Genomic DNA, 18,778 nt, shown 5'->3' with positions numbered 1-18,778 from the left:
ACCGATACCATAGTCTCTGAGGAAAGCAGAAACAGACTTATTGACGTGCTTTCTTGCTTTGTCAATCTGTGGACAATGTTGGTTGGACCAGTTCCACTTTTGCCTTTGGCATATATTAGAATATACAAAGGCAGTTTGTGGAAAAAGTGACATCAATTGCACAAAGGTGTCCTTAATAGGGGTGGGCGGAATTTGGGTAATTGCGTAACGCAAATCTCCGCGAAACGGTAAAAAATCTCCGCGAACACGCAGAAATTCCGCGAACACGCGGAATTGCTTGTTCGTGATGCTTTTTTCCTGTTCACAATTGCTGTTTGCGTGCTCGGGGAGAAATATCTTGCGAACACGCATTTTGAGAACGCGAACAAGCAAAAATTTCGCGAAATCGCAGAAAGCAGACTTTTGAGCAATTTTGCGTTCTCCGTGGAACGCGAAATTACGCAAATTACGCAGATTCCGCGAGCGGAACGGAATTTACCGCCCAGGCCTAGTCCTTAATAAGCATTTCCAGACCTACCCCAGTTAAAGTGCCTAGGTCATTTCCACCACAGTGCACAATAATAAGGTTAGGCTGTGGGAGATGTAGAAAGGTTTTCACCAAAGGCATTAATTGGTGCCACTTTAACCCTCTCTGACCAATCCATTTAATGTCTACATTTGGCAAAGCAAGATCTTTCACAATACCTCTTTTTTCTGCAAACTTTTCACTCCAGAAGACATAGCTGTGACCTATAATCCACACTGTGAACATCTTCCAAGGAGATCTGGATGCACTCAGAAGGTGTCTTTCAGTAGAATGGCAATATGAAAAGAAAGATAGTTGTAAAATGGAGGCTTACATACTTTTTTTAAAATAAAAAGAAATCATTGGCTGTTTCAGACCATTTAACAGTAAAAACTAGGCTGTATGTTTAAATTTTTAAAAGCATGTTTTGTATTGGTTCAGAAAAATGTGTTCCCACAGAACATTAGTTTGGATTTGCTGTTAGGTTTGAAAAGTCATGCACTCTTCCTATTTGGATTTGAAACATTGTGTGCTGAACTTCTGACCTCTCTGCTCACACCAGTGTTCCATGACCTGTTGCTATGGTAGCAGGCAGAAGTCATGTTGGGGGAAGGGATCATTTGGAAAGGGTTGAAATTTGCAACCAATAGAAATGTGTGATTCCATTTGAAAAAATGTGGGAAACACTGTGATTTGAAGTTAACATGTATATGTGTGAAAAAAGAGAGGGAAACATTGCCATTTACTGGTTCTGCTGAGAGGTGTACAGATCAGAGATTCTGGCTCTGATAATCTGCTGTGTGAGTGGCACATTTCTTTCTCAACTAACTACTTTTAAAAGGTGAGTTATGAATTTGAGAGGGGATGTATGTGGTGTATTTGGATATAAATATTAGAAATGTGATTCTTCTTTTAAAGTTGTGTTTTACATTTTATGTTAAGGAAGATATTTAACTGCCTTATACATGTCAGATATTATTGAGTATGTCTTCACCATAAGTTAAGGTGTACTGGTATCATCCAGGAATACTGGTTTGTGCCTAGAATCACACCATGAGTCTGTGTGCACACAGGAATTCTTCTCAGAGATTTCATTTGTGTTGCTCTTGCTCTGTTAGACTTGCACTCGCAGGAAAGGGGCAGCTTGTTTTCAAGAACTGTGATGGTTAGCATTCAGCCGAAATCACTTTCTCACAAATGAGAGGCAAATGCTAACACATTTGAAATTAACATGGTACATTTTCCTTCCACTTTTAAAGTTGTGTTTTACATTTTATGTTAAGGAAGATATTTAACTGCCTTAAACATGTCAGATATTATGGAGTATGTCTTCACCATAAGTTAAGGTGTACTGGTATCACCCAGGGATACTGTTTTGTGCCTAGAATCACACCATGAGTCTGTCTGCACACAGGAATTCTTCTCAGAGATTTAATTCATGTTTGTCTTGCTCTGTTAGCCTTGCACTCGCAGGAAAGGGGCAGCTTGTTTTCTTGAACTGTGATGGTTAGCATTCAGCAGAAATCACTTTCTCACAAATGAGAGGCAAATGCTAACACATTTGAAATTAGCATGGTACATTTTCCTTCCACTTTTAAAGTTGTGTTTTACATTTTATGTTAAGGAAGATATTTAACTGCCTTGAACATGTCAGATATTATGGAGTATGTCTTCACCATAAGTTAAGGTGTACTGGTATCACCCAGGAATACTGTTTTGTGCCTAGAATCACACCATGAGTCTGTGTGCATACAGGAATTCTTCTCAGAGATTTAATTTGTGTTGCTCTTGCTCTGTTAGACTTGCACTCGCAGGAAAGGGGCAGCTTGTTTTCTTGAACTGTGATGGTTAGCATTCAGCAGAAATCACTTTCTCACAAATGAGAGGCAAATGCTAACACATTTGAAATTAGCATGGTACATTTTCCTTCCACTTTTAAAGTTGTGTTTTACATTTTATGTTAAGGACGATAATTAACTGCCTTGAACATGTCAGATATTATGGAGTATGTCTTCACCATAAGTTAAGGTGTACTGGTATCACCCAGGAATACTGTTTTGTGCCTAGAATCACACCATGAGTCTGTCTGCACACAGGAATTCTTCTCAGAGATTTAATTTGTGTTGCTCTTGCTCTGTTAGACTTGCACTCGCAGGAAAGGAGCAGCTTGTTTTCTTAAACTGTGATGGTTAGCATTCAGCAGAAATCACTTTCTCACAAATGAGAGGCAAATGCTAACACATTTGAAATTAGCATGGTACATTTTCCTTCCACTTTTAAAGTTGTGTTTTACATTTTATGTTAAGGAAGATATTTAACTGCCTTGAACATGTCAGATATTATGGGGTATGTCTTCACCATAAGTTAAGGTGTACTGGTATCACCCAGGAATACTGGTTTGTGCCTAGAATCACACCATGAGTCTGTGTGCACACAGGAATTCTTCTCAGAAATTTAATTTGTGTTGCTCTTGCTCTGTTAGACTTGCACTCGCAGGAAAGGGGCAGCTTGTTTTCAAGAACTGTGATGGTTAGCATTCAGCAGAAATCACTTTCTCACAAATGAGAGGCAAATGCTAACACATTTGAAATTAGCATGTTACATATTCCTTCCACTTTTAAAGTTGTGTTTTACATTTTATGTTAAGGAAGATATTTAACTGCCTTAAACATGTCAGATATTATGGAGTATGTCTTCACCATAAGTTAAGGTGTACTGGTATCACCCAGGGATACTGTTTTGTGCCTAGAATCACACCATGAGTCTGTCTGCACACAGGAATTCTTCTCAGAGATTTAATTCGTGTTGCTCTTGCTCTGTTAGCCTTGCACTCGCAGGAAAGGGGCAGCTTGTTTTCTTGAACTGTGATGGTTAGCATTCAGCAGAAATCACTTTCTCACAAATGACAGGCAAATGCTAACACATTTGAAATTAGCATGGTACATTTTCCTTCCACTTTTAAAGTTGTGTTTTACATTTTATGTTAAGGAAGATATTTAACTGCCTTGAACATGTCAGATATAATGGAGTATGTCTTCACCATAAGTTAAGGTGTACTGGTATCACCCAGGAATACTGTTATGTGCCTAGAATCACACCATGAGTCTGTGTGCATACAGGAATTCTTCTCAGAGATTTAATTTGTGTTGCTCTTGCTCTGTTAGACTTGCACTCGCAGGAAAGGGGCAGCTTGTTTTCTTGAACTGTGATGGTTAGCATTCAGCAGAAATCACTTTCTCACAAATGAGAGGCAAATGCTAACACATTTGAAATTAGCATGGTACATTTTCCTTCCACTTTTAAAGTTGCGTTTTACATTTTATGTTAAGGAAGATAATTAACTGCCTTGAACATGTCAGATATTATGGAGTATGTCTTCACCATAAGTTAAGGTGTACTGGTATCACCTAGGAATACTGTTTTGTGCCTAGAATCACACCATGAGTCAGTGTGCACAGCATTCAGCAGAAATCACTTTCTCACAAATGAGAGGCAAATGCTAACACATTTGAAATTAGCATGGTACATTTTCCTTCCACTCCCGCAATGGGTGAGGTAGTTTTTACATGTTCAAAACTCCAATTAACCTTTACCACACATGTACTCTTACAGACATCTCTGCAGTCTTCATGCAGTTGTGCAAGCGTCCATGCAGATCTGTGTTGCACCTGACAATACACGGTCTCCAGAAGCACGCTCTTAGCACACAGACAGGTGCTTCTCCTGCACTCTCATGCTTACTATTCAGCTCTGTGTGGTATTTCAGATAGCAGTTTGTAATGCCAACACATACAACATCACCAAGGCTCATTTCCTTTGCTCTACTCTAATCACTCACCCTGTAACACATGCTGATGGTCTCAAGTAGCTTTTAGGACATGTGCTCTTTTCTGCCTCTCTAAAATATAAGGAAAATGTGTCAGGATGCCATAGTAATTATCACTTACTCTTCCACAGTAGTAAATGTGCTTTGAAATTGCCAAACCAAAATTGTTTTGTGCCTAGAATCACACCATGAATCTGTGAGCACACAAGAATTGATGTTAGAGATTTAATACGTGTTGGTATTGTTCTGTCAGACTTGCAGTTGTAGGAAAGGGACAGGTCATATGATAGGATTTGAAAAGCTCCAAAAAAAAATCGTAATGTATTCAAATTACATAAAGGTATTTTTTTTTCTTTCAAGTATTGCTGAACAACAGTGAAATTAATTAAAGATGCCTATAAAGTCAAGAAAGAGAAAAGAACAGCAACAACATCTATATTTGAAGAAAACTGGACAAAAAAAAATATTTGAAGAACCTCATGTTGGAAAAAAGAAAAAGTCTTCTGGTAAGCAGACTAAGGATTTTTTTTAAAATATCTTCAAACAAAGAAAAAATTTTAAAAATATATCCACTGCAAATAGTGTTTCAAGTACAAAACAGAGTCGACAGAAAATACTAAAAGGCAATGTAGAATCAGAAGTAAGAAAGAGTGACTTAACACGAAAAATAGATTTTAAAAACATTCGTCGAAAAATGGTTCAGAGAAGAGTGATGTTAAATTTGCTAAAGTATGTGAAAAAATATAAGAAGAAAACCAAATTTTATAAAAAAAAGAAATATATTGAAACAATTGTTGCAAAGGCTTTGGAAATAAAACGAAAACTCTTCATTTTAATTTTGAACAGGATGCGTAGATTAGAAAAATTAGTCAAAGCAATGAAGTCACAAAGCAAAAGGAAAAGAGTAGTGAAAAAAAATAGTAAAGTGTTCTTAGGAGAATGGAAGCATAGTTCAAGTACTGAACCATTTTTTAATTGAGAGAGTTATCTTCAAAGTAATAGTTTGCTGCATGCAGTTGACACCAATGGTTGAGCTTATGAAGTTAAAGATGGTTGTGTAATGGAAAAGGAGAAAATGGTTCCAAGAAATGAGGAAGAAGTGTTAGCTGATGAGGTTATGGGGAGACGTCCTAAAGCCCCAGTGTACACTTGGAATTGTAGTAGTATTTGCACTGTGCGACAGGAATCTATTGATAAATTACGTGACTTTCTAAGAGAATATAGTCAAAAGAGTGTTAAACAGAAGATTAAGGTGCTTCAAAGACTAGACCCATGCAGAGTGAGAGAGAATACTGGTTTGCAAGGACATTCTCTTGCTTGTCTATCTAGGAAAGTTTGCCAAAGTGTTTTTCACCATTTTAGGATGCTGGCTGTTCATCATACTGAAATGAGAAAGTTTGTGAGAACATTGTATTTTGCTAAAAGTCCAGCACTAAAGTTAAATGAGTTGAATAGTGCTCTGTTCCGTGGATCTGTATCAGATGTAGTGAAGGTTACTGATGATATTCAGTTTTGTTACTTTGGTCTAGAGCAAGAAAGTGCAGGAAATGACACAGTTATTGAGGAAAATGTGGAAGAGAATGTAGAACTCACTGTTAGTAAAAATTTTGAAGATGAAATGGCAAAATTTACTATCATCTCTAATGAAAGACCAAATATTACTTGTATTTGTTGCCGGAGAAGCCATTATAAAATTCAAACAAGGAATGTTGATCTCTATAAAAAAAGTGAAAATGAAGATAATTATAAGTGGAAGGATTTTGCAACATATATATTTCTGGAAAATAGTTTTGATTTGGGTGAAGATCAGCGTATTTGTAAATACTGTTATAACAAGTTAGAAGAAAATAGAATGCCAGCTAGAGCTGTGCATAATAATTTAGAATTGGTTGATATTCCTGCAGAACTGATTTAAATACGTATGAGTTTATACTCATTCAATGTGTCCATCCGCTTCAGACCATAGTGCGCACGGAGCCCAAAACAGGTAAATTACCTCCTTCGGATTTACAAAGAGGTTTAAAAGGAAGAGTTGTCTATTTGCCATTGGATTTGAAAAAAAATATGGAAACAATTGATGCAGATAGATTGGAAACTGCACCATTAGTTATTCTGGTTAATGGAGTACCAACAAAAAATAAGAAAATTTGGCAGGAGCTGGTAGATGTACGAAAAGTACAAAGAGCAAATTTATATTTGAAAAGAAATAATAAATGGTATGAAACAATTTATATGGATGAAGATGAAGAAGAAATACTAGAAGACACAGGAATACCAACTGGGCAAATTGAAAAAGTGGATAAGTCAAAAGAAGAATAAATTTATGAACATTTCAGCATACATCCTCTTCATTCTAAAGAAGTTATGGGAATCACTATTGATCTGTTTCAGATGAAAAAAGCACAAGGAACTCCCGTGAGTGTATGGGAGGAGAGCTTGGAAGCTCGTTGTTTTCCCCAGCTGTTTCCTACAGGAAAAGGTGGACGATATGATGAACGTCCAGTACAGATTCCTGCTTCTGAGTATCGGACTACAAGATTATATGCAGAAGATCCAAGATTTCATTAAAGTATTCCTTATTTGTTCCATCTTTTATTTGAAAGTGACTTGTCTGCACTATCTTATGCAGTAAATCACATTTTAAAAACTGGAGTACATCTACATTTTGGTGCCGATTACGATCCGGTAAAAAAATTCCCCGTACGACTCGTATCCGGTCTTTTTACCGTACGAATCGTACAAGTGCCGTACAAACTGCCAATCACGATTCGCATGGTAAAAAGTCCATACGAATCGCATTGGGAATTATTCCCCACACGTTCTCGGGTCGGAAAATGTGTCCGACACGTCCCCGGACGGTTTACCGTACAAATGTGAAAAGTGAAGTCCGACCGCGGAATCACGATCCATCCCGTGCGTCCGATGTTACAACCGTATGGAAAAAACACCGTCCGCACCGAACTCCCATAGCAACCATGGAGACATGTGCCCGCATACGCACCCAACACCCCCCCAGCCCTCCTATGTACGAGTCGAATCCCCAGCCGTGTATGTACACCCATGTATGTAAGAGACGTACCCCCACCTGTGAATGTACGGACCGTACCCCCACCCCAACCGTGTATGTACGACCCGTACCCTCACCCGCGTACGTATGGAGCGTACCCCCACCCCAACCATGTATATACGACCCGTACCCCCACTCCAACCGTGCATGTACGACCCGTACCCTCACCCGCGTACGTATGGAGCGTACCCCCACCCCAACCATGTATGTACGACCCGTACCCTCACCCGCGTATGCATGGAGCGTACCCCCACCCCAACCGTGTATGTACGACCCGTACCCTCACCCGTGTATGTATGGAGCGTACCCCCAACCCCAACAGTGTAAGTACGACCCGTACCCTCACCCGCGTACGTATGGAGCGTACCCCCCACCCCAACAGTGTAAGTACGACCCGTACCCTCACCCGCGTACGTATGGAGCGTACCCCCAAACCCAACAGTGTAAGTATGACCCGTACCCTCACCCGCGTACGTATGGAGCGTACCCCCACCCCAACCGTGTATGTACGACCCGTACCCTCACCCGCGTATGCATGGAGCGTACCCCCACCCCAACCGTGCATGTACGGCCCGTACCCTCACCCGCGTACGTATGGAGCGTACCCCCAACCCCAACAGTGTAAGTACGACCCATACCCTCAAGCGCGTACGTATGGAGTGTACCCCCAACCCCAACAGTGTAAGTACGACCCCTACCCTCACCCGTGTACGTATGGAGCATACCCCCCACCCCAACAGTGTAAGTACGACCCGTACCCTCACCCGCGTATGTATGGAGCGTACCCCCCGCCCCAACAGTGTAAGTACGACCCGTACCCTCGCCCGCGTACGTATGGAGCGTACCCCCCCACCCCAACAATGTATGTACGACCCGTACCCCCACCACAACCGTGTATGTACGACGCGTACCCCCACCCGCGTATGCATGGAGCGTACCCCCACCCCAACATTCTAAGTACGGAGCGCACCCCAGGCCCCAACACCAGCACCTTCACACAACATCGCGCATGTACGAGTTGTACCAAGCCAGACACAAGGACAGCACTGTACAACAAAATTCCCGAAGTACACACCGTACACACGCTAAAAACGCACGTACACAACCAGGACAAAGCAAAACAACACAAGAATACACCATTAGAATGGCACAAAGCCACAAAACATGTCCAACAAGCACAAATACAACACATTCACTGACCTGCAACTGCCAAAATCCCAAACAGAGGCCCAAAACACAACCACTCCTTATAACACACCCACCCAAACTTCAAACACAGCCACACCCACCAATGGACCAATAAAAAGGGCCCACACACACAAACCATGAGCCTTTGCAACAGACTCACTGCTGCCAGACCCCACAGACAACCTACAGCACCATACTAGAACCTTTACTACACCTTACACTTGCACACCTTCACACACACACCTTCACAAACACCCCCTCATCACATTCACACACACACCTGCACAACCACACCCACACACCCACAACCATCCACCCCCCCCCCCACCATCCACACCCACACCCCTCACCATGCCCACTAACAAGAATCCAAAGTTCACTAGCCGAGAGTTGGAGGTCCTTGTCGATGAAATCCTCAGAGTCGAGCCACACCTCTTTGGAACATTGGTCAGACAGACCAGCATTTCCGAAAAAACAGCCATGTGGCAGACGATCGTCGATGCTGTGAATGCTGTTGCGGACACCAGAAGGACCAGGCATGAATGCCAAGCCAGGTGGTACGATCTGCGGAGGAGGGTCCGAGCCAACATGACCGACGAACAAAACCAGGCCAACGTCACTGGAGGAGGGCCGCCCCGCAGACGCGTAGAATACCATCCCTGGGAGGAGAGGGTGATGGCCATACTGCCGGTGGTGGCAGTGGACGGATTAGAAGGACTCCGAGACCCGGGTGAGTACACAAACAACTCACCTCACATGGGGGGAACGTCATCCACAACCAAACTCACAAACAGGCACGCAACCACCCCAAGCCATCGCATGACTCAACCACACTCCATGAACACGCACATGCCACTGGCGCCACCATGCCCCATGCACCCAGCTGGACAATGCCAAGTCACAGGCCACAGAAAACACCAACACAAGACACGGTAAGCCGGATGGCGGGAGTGTGGGCCCCAAAAATCACATAGTGCAACTCAGAAGCAGACAACAATGCCCCCTGCCCATATGGCCTAGGTCACAGCCAGACAAACAGTGTGTCCCCACACAGGAAAGACTTGCCAGCAAATGGCGGACGCCTTGCATGAACACATGGGGGTGACGGCACGTTCTTGCACATGACAGCAGCTAATGAACAGCCAACACTGTGAAAGAGTGGCAGCACACACCACCACAGCAGCAGTGCAGACACAGACACTACACCCAATGGGTGCCTGGAGATCAGAAACAAACTCACATCAACAATCCAAGGGCCATTCAAAGATCTGCTAACAGTGTGTGCCCAGGAAGCTGGGCTGAGGTGACAGAGGGTGACACACAGAGGGAGGGAGAGGGGGACAGAGAGGGAGGGAGACACAGGGAGACGGACAGAGGAAGGAGGCTGACACACAGAGGGAGGGAGAGGGGGACAGAGAGGGAGCGAGAAAGGGACACACAGGGAGAGCAAATCAGCCTTGTGGGGTGTGGGAATGTCTGCTCGTCAGCAGGTGGACTGCGTGCATGTAGACAAGGGTGGCCAGTGCCAGAACCCCCCCTCTTCTCCATGGCAAAACACAGGGCCATGTCACAACCTGTGCACGAGCACAACGACAGCTACCTGCATTATATAAGTGTGTGGAACTACTCCATGTGCCCACGTAAAGTGCAACACGGAAGGCGCCAATGCATGGCTCGCCACACCTGCCCACTCCACTGCTGACTGCAGTCACAATTGACGCAGCAAGTAAGACTGTGCCACACATAGGTAAAGTCGCAAAAGCTGTGGCCAAGGGACATACCCATGCACAAGTGCACTGTGAGTGGAATGCAGGACATATCCAAATTCCCAGAGGAAATGTGCCAACTTAGAAACCAATGAAACATGGATGTTGCATGGAACAAAATTAACATTGTCTCTCTCACACACAGGTCAACGTCGTGGATCACCCCCCAACACTGGGGGGGAAGACTCACAGGACCCGGCTCTGCGGGATGCCGATCCCACCAGCAGCGACGACTCTCACCACTCTGTGGACGACCCCGACCAACCTGGCCCCTCTGGTGTCCAACCACCTGCAGCACCTGCGTCAGGTACAACTGGGCCAACCACCACCCCCACTCCTGCCACATCCCAGGAGACACCCAGGATCCCTGCCCCACCACCACAATGCAGCCAGGCTGGCCAGGAGGGACACGGTGTACCGGGCACCCAGGAGGAGGCAGGCGACAACGCCAATGCCACCCCTCAGGGGTCCCGGAGACCCGATGTGCCCACAAGGGCAGGCCAGGTGCAAGTGGGCAGGGGTGGTGGGAGCGGAGGACGGCGGAGGCGCGAGCCTGACCTGTTGGCTGGGGAACCGGTATATTCCCATGTCCGAAACATCCTGGACACATACCGGCAGGACACCACGGGCATGGGCCAGGTTGTGGCCACCCTCAACGAGAAGAAGGGGACCCTCGAGGAGATCAAGACCCAGCCGGCCCAGCAACATGCGGAGCAACATGCCTGTCTACTGCGACACCAACGGCGGATGGAGGACAGACAGGCTGAGCTCGTGACAGTGTTCACGGGAATTCACAGTACACTCCGTCGGATAGCCGACAACATGGGCAACCCTCCCTGCGCCATCAGGCGTAGAACATCACCACCAGGGAGGGATCAGGAGGAGGAGGAGGAGACATCCGACGGAGCATCCCAAACATCGTCACGGCCTGCTTCTGAGGGTCCCCGCAGGAGGGCGGGTCATCCACGGAAAAGACCGTGAGGGTCGGCGCAACATCACCACCTCCCAGGACACCTGGCCTGGCACCTGGCCCACTGGAGCAACAGCAGCACAGCAGCAAAAGACATTCTCTGCCACATGGACTTGCTGGTCACTGTCTGACCAATGTTGACAAAGACTGTGGCATGGACTCTGAGGATTTCAAATGGCAAGGACACCAACTCCCCATGTGAACTTTGGATTCCACACACCCGGAAAGCCCCTCATGTCATACCCCCCCCCCGTACCCCAACCAAAATAAAAAGTTACACCATAAAGAGAAGATGCCTACATTTTGCATTATTACCTTACATGTGTCTTGTAAAGTCTAACCATGCCTGAGTTCTCATTTGACTTCAACCAACCACACCCTGGGGCCTGAGTCTGGCACAGGACACACATGGGTCACATTGTATTAGGCAAGACAGACATGGAGCACCATACACACCCGTGATGGGCCCAACCAGCTGAGGGGGTGGCCGCACAACCGTGCCGACAGACATTTTGAGTACAGCGACAGCCATGCGCAAAAGTCAGGGATCATGTGGAGTGTCCTGTGGGGCACCCAGGTATGTGTGGACAGGTGGCAGAACCATGTCCTGCAAGCTTGAGTCAGGTGGATGCAGAGAATGGTGGCCTGGCCAACGTTGGATGCATGGGGATGGCACATGTCACAATACCCACACAGTCATGGACATCATGCACAATACACAGTCTAATCCCACACAAACAGCTTGCATCTTGCTACTCGACACATAGACACATGGCCACTATCACGGAAAACCATGCCAGACATGCCGGATGCACCGTGGCAACACACCAGCATTGACTGAGAAGAGGCACCTTGGAGGCATAGGGACACCTTTATTAGTCATGTATTCGGGATTGCAGAGGCAACTCGGAGTACACATGAATGGGTCATGTGGAGTAACATGTGGGTCCAACACTGGAACCCCCCTTCTGCACCACTAATGCGTGATAGCCATGGAACTGGCACACAAGTGTCGGCTAACAGATAATCACCCCCTGCTGCTCACGGAGAGACTGCCATACACCATTGATCCGCTGATGTGGAAGTCCCACACCATGTCAAGCCAATGCAAACCGTATGTGTCCGAGGGCAGTGTAACACACATTGATGCCATCGTCACACTCCACAATCCCATCACTGATGACTGTCAACAAGTCTGACCATCTATTCAGGTGTACACAGCTGCATGTCATGTGTCCCATGGTGATGCGACATGTCTGCAGAGGAACCAAACATCGACAGGGGCAGTGTGCATACATCGTAAACAACTGCCACACCCAATACACCCCTGATGCATCCCTTACCCTAAGGAGACTTCCAAACGTGTCCGTGCGTGTAACGCTGAGTCAGCACACGATGACGTGTCCATGAGGAATAGCAGTGCCACAACAATGCAACGCGCAGACGGCATGCGCAAGTACCTGGGGATGAGAGACACACAAGAAGTCAGCCACAAAAAGCACAGCCACTTGCATGTGCATGCACTCGACACATGTAAGGATGACAACATGCTAGGTCACAATTATGACTGGGGAAATACACTCATCAATGGCACCATCACTCCAGTGACACATCCACACACACCTCTGACTCACGTGCCATACATGCAGATGGACACACACATCGCAACACATGCCACACGGGGACCAATGCGTGCACACACAGACACTGGTACTCACCACTAAGCAAAGAAGTCGCGTATGAGCGGAGTCCGGATGTCCTCTTGCGGAACCACATCCTCCACATCACTAGCCCCATTGCCAAGACCTTGGTCCTCCACGGGTGGATGGTCCTGATCATCTTGATCCAGGATGAGTGGCACAGCTTTCTCAACTGCCATGTTGTGCAGCATGCAGCAGACCATGAAGATTTTGCAGACCTTCGCCGGGGCATATGGGAGGGCGCCGCCGGTCTTGTGGAGGCATCTGAATCGGCTCTTCAGGAGGCCAAATGTCCTCTCTATCACTCGCCTTGTCCGGCCATGGGCGGTGTTGTAGCGGAGCTGGGCCGGCGTGATGGTGTTGCGGAGAGGTGTGATCAGCCATGGCATGTTGGGATAGCCAGCGTCCCCTACATGGAAAGCACATGGACATAAGTAGGACAGGAGAAGCGGTCGTGCTGGAAGTCTACGCAAAATACAGGACAGACAGAGTGTACCCACCAACAACACATGCTCGTTCGTTGCGCAGCTGCGTCATCATTTCAGGCACCCTGCTACGCCTCATAATGTAGGCATTGTGTGCTGATCCTGGAAAACGAGCACAGACATGTGAAATCACCATGTTGGACAGACACACCACAAGGGCATTGATGGAGTGGTAGTGCTTGCGATTCCTGTACGCTACCTCCTGTGCCTGTGGTGGTACCAAAGCCACATGTGTCCCATCTATGGACCCAATGACATGGGGCATCCCTCCCAGGGCATAGAATCCACGCTTGACACCTGTCAACATTTCAGGGGTTGGGAAATTGATGAACTCATCCAGGTGAAGCAACATGGCCTCTAAGAAATCATGCAGCACACGGCAGAACATGCTCTGGGACATGCCACCAACATGAGCTATGGTATTTTGAAAGGTACCCGTGGCAAGAAAATGTAGGGCTGCCATTACCTTCAGCTTGGGTGTCAGTGCCGTAGGATACCTGTGCAGCGGTTGCAGGTGTGGTGCCAGCCTCGCCGTCAACTCCACAATCAACGGTTGGGGGAAGCGGTAGCACCGGATACAGTCATTCTCCCGCATGTCAGCCAAGTTCGGAATTGGTCGGGGAAGAGGCGGCGCTCTGCAGTAATTTGGAAGTGACAAGGAAGAGTGAGTGCACTACAACAACAATTTTTTGGTGCTGAGCACATGTTAATCTGTCAATACACATATGCGACATACGGAGTCAGGTATGTGCCACATGCCCTGGACACGTATGGCTGTCAGGTGACACTCCTACCAAGACCCAGCTACACACGGAGATTGTGAACCTCCACATGCCATGGCATGGGATTAGCTGTGTCCCAGTGTAAGTGAACAGCCAGACGCAACACAGGAGTTACATACATCCACACATCAGCAGAAGTAGGATGTCGATTGCAGAGACTGGTAGCGGAACACTAGAGCCACAGGTCACATGACATTACACTAGGACAGCCCACACACCTTGCCATGAAGGTGTACATGTAATGACTCACCACACATTCATAGAGAGGATGCAGACATGTCCTTGTTATGCTACTCCGTGTCCCATGCATACATACGCACCTCACAGCAGATACCACATGTGGCCTGGTGTGCGGAACAGTGTGCCATGTCCATCTACACACAGACACATGTTGGCTGCTGCAACAGCTGATGCTTTTGAGGGAGCTCCAACATCAAGCTAATGGGAACCCCCCACACATACATGTCATAGTCACATCGTGCACCGTGGGTAGTGACATGTGTGGTGTGGTAACCCCTGTAGCGGGCATCAGGGGACACTTGCGTGTGTTGTTGACCGTGCCATGCCAGTGACGCTCATCCCAAGTGTGCAGTACGACACGCACACATGTCAAAGGAGTTAAGGGCATGCCTGGCACACATTGCACCGTCACACATAACATCTGTACACATCTCATCATACATCTGGTGCCTTCTCGACTCAGGAGTAATGTGCCACATCACAGCCTTTCACACCTGTGCCCCACACATGTAGTACTGCCCAGACAATGCCTTGATGTCCATCCATGGACAAGTATGTCAGCCCTATTCCTTCCTGTGTGCTGCCTGTCACCACTGTGATGTGTGAAAGGCACTGTACTTTCGCTCAGAGGGCCTGTGTACGTTCCCTATCACTATGGGAGTGCTGCCGTATGTGTACCCATAGTGAAAGTGAGCGTACGCACGCATGTATGGTCCGTACCACTATGAGTACGCATACGCGAGAACACCCATAGTGATAGTGAGCGTACAGGCGTGTGTACGGTCCGTACCACTATGAGTACGCATACGCGAGAACACACATAGTGATAGTGAGCATACAGGCGTGTGTACGGTCCGTACCTCTAAGAGTACGCATACGCGAGAACACCCATACTGATAGTGAGCGTACAGGCGTGTGTACGGTCCGTACCACTATGAGTAAGCATACGCGAGAACACCCATAGTGATAGTGAGCGTACAGGCGTGTGTACGGTCCGTACCACTATGAGTAAGCATTCGCGAGAACACCCATAGTGATAGCGAGCGTACAGGCGTGTGTACGGTCCGTAGCACTATGAGTACGCATACGCGAGAACACCCATAGTGATACGGACCGTACACGCGTGCGTACGCTCACTGTCACTATGGGTGTTCTCGCGTATGCGTACTCATAGTGGTACGGACCGTACACACGCCTGTATGCTCACTATCACTATGGGTGTTCTCGCGTATGTGTACCCATAGTGATACGGACCGTACACGTGTGCGTACGCTCACTTTCACTATGGGTACGCATACGCAAGCACACCCATAGTGATACGGACCGTACACACGCCTGTACGGGCCGTTGCTATGCATTTGTGGTGCCCTAGGGCCCCGGGGCGCACCGTACCTGTGTGTGAAACTCCAAATTACATAGGGGACACATGAGGGACAAGTAGAAAGGCCTACATGCATGCTGGTTGTCATGGAGACCAAGTTTAAAGTTTGAATTTTTTTAAGCAGGTGCACAGCAGTAGTCAGTTTGAATGAATCTACTTTGTTGCAATGTGGTTCTGGAGTTGACATCATGCTCAAGAAAAAAACACAATGAGAACCCACTGACTGTGCTAGGTTTGAAGGGATTGGAGGAAACATAGGATGCAAATGTGAGTGACCAATCACTCTGTACTCCTGTGCATGAAACAGGCCAGCAAGGCAGATATAAGGCAGCCAGGTCCCATGAGGGAGCACTTGCCTGCACATCTTTGGATTCGACGACCCAGCTGCTGCTACTGATTCCCTGGAACCATGTCAAGGTCTGTGGAGAGGTCACAGCCTTTCACCCTGGAGGAGAACCTGGCTTTGCTGGATGTGATCCTCCCACAGTACCCGCTACTGTATGGGCGACCAGGGTATCAGGTGAGTGCAGAGTCTACTAGCACAGACTGTGTCCCTTGTTTGTGACTGTGACTTCTGGCATTGTGTCCAGGTGTGGCACACATGCTATGTACTGTAGGGAGGGTCCCAGGGGGGGGAATGCCTGATGTCTCCCAGGCAGTGCATGCTGTGGTGCATGTCTGCCATCCTCACTTGCATTGTGTTTACTGTGACAATCACTGCATGGTGCATGCCACATTCTGCCTGTCTTGTCCTCCTGGGAATGTGGCCTCTACAGTCCTCATGTGATTATGTGGTCAGCCCAGTGTGACAGGTGACTGTACCCACAGATGTGTGTTAGTTCTGTGTACCTGTGCTGAGAGTGTCCACATGATGTGTTCGTACCCTGGACATCGGTGTGTGTGTAAGTCCCCTGTCATGTGGGTGGGTGCATATGTGGAGTGTGGCACCCGGGCTGCATGAGGGATGGATATACCCTGCCCATGTGATGTGAGCAGGGAGCAGTGCTGTGTGTCTGATGTGCAGGGCCAGCCCCACACCTGTGAGCCCCCCCCCGTCTAGTGGCACATGTGCAGAGTGAGGTTTGTCGCTGCATTTGGCAATGGCAGGTGAATGTCCTGTGCCTGTGTGTGTCTGTGTACTCTGCTGCGGTAGCGTCAGTGGCCTGTGGCATGTGACTGCTTAGAGGTGCTGCACATTATCCTGGTGTAGCTTGTGATGCACAGTGTGAGCCTGGATCAATGATTGTGTCGTTGCCCTCATTCCACCTGTGTACTTTCAATGGCACGTACTGCTTTTGCCCTTCCCCAGAGGATCATGTCCCTATGACAAAGGTGCAATGCGTTGGATGCATACTATGCCTTGTTGTAAACAGCAAATTTGTTCTAATATGTCTCTCTGTGACATGTGCCTGGTGTATTGATGTAGTGTCACTTGTTCATCCTCACAGGTAGGCGCCTCTGCCAAGAAGCAGATATGGATGACCGCCGTCAGTGCCGTGAGGAGTGCGGATGGTCGCAAGCGGCGCCTGGCCCAGGTGAGGAAACGCTGGCAGGATATCCGGTGCTGGACGCGGAGGATCGCACGGGTCCTGCTGGGGGACTCACCTGAGTCCCATAAGAACCGCGGGCGCCGCCGTCTGACCCACATCCACAAGCGTGTGCTGGCGGTGGTATTTCCAGACTTGGACAGGCGCTTACAGGAGAAGCAGCAGCAGGAAGAGGGTAGGTACATGTGTGTTTGTTGTGTGTCACCAGCATTTGTAAGTGCACAGTTGCATGGATACACTGCCAGGGTTTAAAGGTGCTGTGCAGATCCTGTTACCCACAGTATAGCAGTGCTCTCCTGCCTCCCTTCCCCTCCTTGCAATGTGTTCCCTGGTCTGTGTGTAGTCACTCCTTCACAAGGTAATGTAGGCTGGCGCTTTCTCCACGTGAACTATGCCTGTAGCATCATGTGTGGGGGTGGTGTCTAACAGGTATTGGGACCTTGCCTGTGCCCTGTCCAGTTCAGTACTTGTGGGGTCCATGTCAATTGGCACTGATGCTGAGTCCAGACATGGGAGTATGTCTCTGAAGTGTAATGCCTTACAGCAAGCATGTCCTATGTTGTGGCCTGTGACATGATGTGCATGAGTGTGCGATATGCATAGTGCAGGGATGGTGGCGTGTGTTGCAGTCATTCCCATTCAGGACCATGGAGTTGTGTGGCCACTACTGTCCCCTGGGGCATATTTTCCTAGGTGTCATGTGTGTCATCACAAAACGTTGACACTCTCAGTGTCTACAGCATAGGTTGTGCTCTGTGCCATTGTCCCCTGGCACCATGTATATTGACGTAAAATGTAGTACAAGTGTCCACTGTACAGCCTGACCTGATTTTCCTTGTTCATACTCACGGTGGCCAGTGCCTGTGTGTCTTGTTACAATCATCTGATGATGGCCATTTGTACATGATTATTTGGACAGGCGCACCTTGGGTATTTGGCGTCCAATCTTGCATTTATGCAGCCCCTGTGTATTTCACCCAGACTAAGAGATGTAAGTGCCACCTGTGTCTCAACAATTGGTCTCATGTAGGGGGTGGTTGGTGCGGGCCAAGCCTACATGTCAAAACCAGAATTCTCCTTGCTAGGTCTGGCCAGTGTGTGATGTTTGTCTGGACATACACTCAAGGTGCAGTGAGCCAGTCATGGTGGGCATGTTTTCAGTATTACCTATGCAGCATGTGCCTCAAGTTCATGGATATGGTCCCTGCTCATCCCTATTTTCGGCAACGCTGTGTGGTGCAGATGCAGTGCTGGATTGTCCCCAGGGCCTGGCTCCTATGTCAAACTCCATTTCATGTCATTTGCTATTGTGTCATGCTCT

This window comes from Triturus cristatus, chromosome 6 (assembly GCF_964204655.1).
Source record: "Triturus cristatus chromosome 6, aTriCri1.1, whole genome shotgun sequence".
NCBI classification, from domain to species: domain Eukaryota; kingdom Metazoa; phylum Chordata; class Amphibia; order Caudata; family Salamandridae; genus Triturus; species Triturus cristatus.
Note: the sequence above shows the minus strand (reverse complement) of the source record.